At 38.1% G+C, this 5,168-nt stretch overlaps 1 protein-coding gene across 1 annotated transcript in view; it reads right to left on the bottom strand.

Annotated features, from left to right (window-relative positions):
• rasgrp3 (RAS guanyl releasing protein 3 (calcium and DAG-regulated)) overlaps window positions 1-1,849 on the bottom strand; it is a 35,626-nt gene extending 33,777 nt beyond the window's left edge. Inside the window, exon 1 of the mRNA XM_034898561.1 lies at window positions 1,550-1,849. The gene's annotated coding sequence lies outside the window, so the exon portion shown is untranslated. The remainder of the gene's footprint in view (window positions 1-1,549) is intronic.
• Window positions 1,850-5,168: the final 3,319 nt, after the last annotated feature.

The raw sequence follows: 5,168 nt of genomic DNA, 5'->3' as shown, positions 1-5,168 counted from the left end.
TTAAACTAGCTTGTTAAAAAAAAAAAGAAAAAAAAAAAAAAAAAGGTATTATTGTCATTAAATAATTACAGAAGAGGATAAGAGCCCCATGTGAGAAATGGATGAGTTTGACACTAATTAATGGCTTTAGTGTGTAACATTTTGATATTAATGAACGTTCATAACTGTAAAGTCATCGCCAAATGAGTTACCACAGAGCTAATTAAGAATATCAGCTCCACACAACTCTCTGGATTTCTCAGTATGACTATGTAGAAGACTCAGAAGACTTTGAAAGTCTGGGGACTTTCCCACGCAGAAACTTGAGTGAAGTAACCACCTCTTCTGAAGAGTCCATCATGTTTTTGTCAATCCTCCTTGTCTTCTTTGGCTACTAGGAACTGTGTGCGGGGGGGGGTGCGAGCACGGAAGGCATGTATCATGTTGATGCGCCGAAAGTGTTGTCATTACTTAGAATTCCTCAACGGGGAGACAGAATCTACGCACTATAGCTTTAAAATTAGAATTCTGAGATTATTTACTATATTTTCACTTTGCGGGATTAATACAGTGGGTCTTAATCCTAAAAAATATTTTATTTCAATCTCAGAAGTCGGATTTATGTCCAAATTTGTTTTTCAAATGTGGCCTTAATCCTCTTCTGCAAAAAAACTACATTACCATAATTCATATAGGCTAATTATGAAGTGTTTGTTTACCATGATGGACATGGCTGTAACCTAAGGATGTAACAGGACAGATGAGAAAAAAGAAGAGAGGAGACAAGGAGAGGAAAATGTTTCAGCTGTTACACCTCCTGTCCTATTCTGCATCAGCTGATCTCTCCCACACATGACTCTGTCCCCAACCTACAGCCCATAATACCACAGAGCTACATAGCTAAACTGCACAGAAACTAAACATGTATTTGATCCTAAGTTTTAATAAAGATTAAACAAAAAGGTGTGATTTACTGCTGGATGCAGCAGCAGAAGGAAAACTGTGTAGAATGAAATATTCTTACATCTGCAGAAAATGTTTAAAAGATGAAAGCAGAGATTTCTGTCTTCTAACATGTAGAGACAGAAAGCTACTCACATACCTTACACACTTAAGTAAGTATGTAAATATATCTGTGTACATATCTCCCACAATAGATAACTTCAAGCAACCTTGGTGCAATCGTCTGAAACTAATGTTGGGAAGGTGATGGTTTGTGTTTATTCATAAATACCAGACAATGAAGGGTTAAGGAGATGATTAGTAATGAAGCGATTCAATGAACAGAACAGAAGTAGGAAATGACGCCTATGGGGCGATTAAGTGACTTCACTCCATTTTTCTCGTCATCTGGGAGCCATAATTGTGTTCATCACACACTATAAAATACATTGAAAAAGTATACAAGGACAACAAGTAGAATTAGTACTGATATGTGGTATTAACAACGGAAGCAAACGCACAACTCACTGAACAGTGGCCATCCAAAACAGCAGACATTAGACTACATTCAAACTCACAATAAAGTTGATTCTATTGAAACATTTAGGCAACAACATAAGCACCTTACCTCATCGGAGAGAGCCAAGATCTACCAGCAGACCGGATGCATAGTTGTGTGGAGATCCACCTTTTGCCTCTCCAAATTCACATCCAAACCCAAATCCAGCTGGATCAAACAGACTGCTAGTGAACCCAGCATAGCTCTCTACTATCTCTATCTCTTTCTTCGGAAGGGCCTCTCTTATTCCAAAAGCCCTCTGTCTGTCTCAGCCATACAGAGTACTGCTGCACGTTGAGCTAGCACTGATTGCACTGTCAGAGTTGTTTGTCTAAATGGCCACTAGACTTCCTTCAATTCTTTCCCAACTTAGCTTTCCTTCCTGTGTTGGTTGGCTTTCCTGGAGTGAGCTAAATATAGGGACCACACAAGGTAAAGTGGAAAAGAGCAGAGCCGGAAATGTATCACAACATGCTGGTGCACACGTTGGTCTTTGTTTCTGCGTGTCCTCTTGCCCTGTATCCCCCAACATTCATGATAACTTAGCAAGTTAAATTTCCAGTGAACTATACAATTCATGTAATTACATTTCTGTACCATTTCTGAGAGTGAATGTGTGTGTGTGTGTGAGAGAGAGAGAGAGAGAGAGAGAGAGAGAGAGAGAGAGAGAGAGAGAGAGAGAGAGAGAGAGAGAGAGAGAGAGAGAGAGAGAGAGAGAGTCAACCCATCCCATATTCCCCTGTAATGACGTCGCACACATTGTTTTGTCTCTCTGGGCTTCTAAAAATGTCCGCCTAAACAAAAAATCTGCCTGCACATCCTGCTGCCTGACTGGACAAAAAGAAAGGAACTCCAACTTTTATTGTTTCAATTTCAAACCAGTGCTGTATGGCATCTACTGGGGGGGTAGTCAAATGTAGTAAAATTGTTTATGTTTATTCATTCCCTGATTCATGAACTGGGTTGTGTGTGTATGTAACAACATTATGACATATTTAGTGCACATGTCTGGCCAAAACACAGGCTGGCAACTTTTTTGTGGTTGGGTCCTTGTAAACTCTGGAGTGTGGTCTAGACCTACTCTGTCTGTAAAGTGTCTCTAGATAAGTTTTGTTATGAATTGATACTATAAATAAAATTGAAATGAAAATTTAACCTCCAGACATTGCCTAAATTCTGCAGATTTTTGGCTCCAATTCACCTAAAAAACTTTATATCCATAAACTAATTTTAAGTCAGACCTTAACCCGCTAAATTCTATTTGGTGGTCATTTATATTTGATGAAATGGATTCTGCATTCATAAAAGCATAAATTAGTTTGGTAAAATGTTTAATTTAGTTAATTGTTGTGACAACAAACATGATATTGCTGATTTTTCAACCAGTGGTAGTGGTAGCTCAGTAAGTAGCCCGGAGCTACCAACAGACCAACCGAGACCAGGCAGACCACAGCTTGGTTGGTCCACTAGAGTTAAATGAGCCTTCAAATATAATCAAATCTGGACTTTGTGAATCTAAGTAAATTTGGGAAATCAATGCCCTAATCAGCTTTTCTTTGAATTAAATGGTAATAATTCAGATATCCATTGTATGATACAAGTCAATAAACATCTATAGGGTCATACCCATGGAATCTTTGTAATATATTTTCAGTTTTATTTTTTACGATCATTTTCTCTGTTAAATATCCATATTTTCCTGTGGATTTTCCAGTAAAACTGTTGTAGTGGCTTAAGGAGAGCTCACCCCGTCTCTGTATAGCTCATGGACATGCTGTCCCATTGCAATGTGTCCAGAGAGAAAACAAGAGGACGCCACTGAACACTGTGTTCATCACTGACACACAGTTAGCAACACACACTCAGTTAAAGTTAGAATGTGGTTCTTAAAGGGATCATCATAAAGTGGCTAAGCAGCTTGCATTTTTGTGCAAGCAAAATTATGGTAATAACATGTAAGACATTATTGTGACGCCAAAAGCCACATAGAAATATTTTTGTGCAACCATATGAAAAATTAAAATTCAGCAGTAAAGTCTAGAGTCCTACTGTAGGATTATACAACCTACTCCAGTGGCATGGTGTTAACAGGCTTGACCTTCATACACATACGCTGTTGCTCGGACATTGAATCATAATGATATCATATGATTCAGTTTTGATCATTTGTATTTTAGGATCAGAAGTAACAAGTCAACAATCCTGAAATAAAAGGGCCACAACTACAGCGGCAAAACATTACTAGAAGAAACCAGGGGCCTGTTTCACGAAAGTAGAATAAAGATATCCAGGATAAATGAAAAAGCGCAGCTTGACTTAGTTTGATCCGCTAATCGCGGCTTAATCAGTTGCACGTTTGCTGAGCCAGGATGAACAGGTGGAACTATGTCAAGCCAGGTGTAGATAGCTGGGATAAGTGCACGTTCACGTCTTTCTCACATAGACCACGGTATCGATAACAGATTTACTGATGCAGAATTGAGAAGACGCATGCGCCATATGTTTCACCCAATGAACAGCAGCCTCTAATGGAAATTAACGAGGAGGGGAAGGGTATGCAAAAAGGGAAAAATATAGCATTTGCCTCAAAAGAGAGCAGAGGGAACTAATGTTTCTCGGGAAATGGACCAAGGACTTTACGCTTAATTTCAAACCCTTATGCACAACGTGAGAACATGTTTTACAACCATGCACAAATCTCTATAAGATATTCAAAATTATTCGTACAATTAATGTTCATACAGAACAACCAGAAAGGGACAACAACTAGCAAAAAAGTAAGTGACTTCAATATATGCTGTGAGCATATGAAAAACAATATTCATGTTTTTTAATTCTTCTGACAAGTAACCGCACCAAAATAAAAAGATTAAGAAGCCTTGTGGTGTTCCCGGTGTGATGAATGTAAACTACACTACATATGTAGCCTACCTTATGAAGGCCACGTTATTAGTCCGGAGATGTAAGACTAATTGAGAAGGTTATGAAACCAATGTAAGCTATTAGGAAGAAAAAAAACATTAGGCCAACTGTTCAGTAACACTTGAAAATATATGTTTTTCTCGCCTAAATTTTTACCCTTAAAAAAGTGCTGCTGTTTCCACATGCTTTGGCCCTCTGGGATGACCCTGAGTTCATTGGGAAGTTAACACTCCCAACTTGTTGTTTCTAGTGGCAGTGTGACACTAGGCCTTACTGACACAGAGCTACAGAGGTTAGAACACAGAATTTCTATTTCCGTCCAAGTAAATCATCTGAAAAATTAATAAAAAGCACTACTATAAGCATATTATAGGGGCTATATACTTAAATAGTAACCTAGCCTCATGTCTCAACTTAGAACAGAAAAAATCCAGAAAAAAATGACTTATAAAATGGATTTTGTATGAATGTATTTCTACAGATGTGTCTGTGCGGTTGTCTTATTTCTTATTTCTAATAAAGCCAAAAAAGTGCTAAATACAAAACTTCTGAAATACAAACACACATTCACATCACTCACAGATATGTCTGAAAGAAGTAAATACATAGATTTATTTAGACGTCCATATTTCTGCCTTCAGACAGCTGTAAAAGATCACAGGTATAGTTTTCGTTGGCAGGTTTGGTGTCAATCAACTCGTCTTCTTATTGGCTACACAGGGATGCCAGTTTTATGACCTTATCTTCTAATTTGTGGGCTCCACTG

Source organism: Etheostoma cragini, chromosome 17, assembly GCF_013103735.1.
Source record: "Etheostoma cragini isolate CJK2018 chromosome 17, CSU_Ecrag_1.0, whole genome shotgun sequence".
Taxonomy (NCBI): domain Eukaryota; kingdom Metazoa; phylum Chordata; class Actinopteri; order Perciformes; family Percidae; genus Etheostoma; species Etheostoma cragini.
This window is presented reverse-complemented; position numbering and strand designations above follow the sequence as displayed.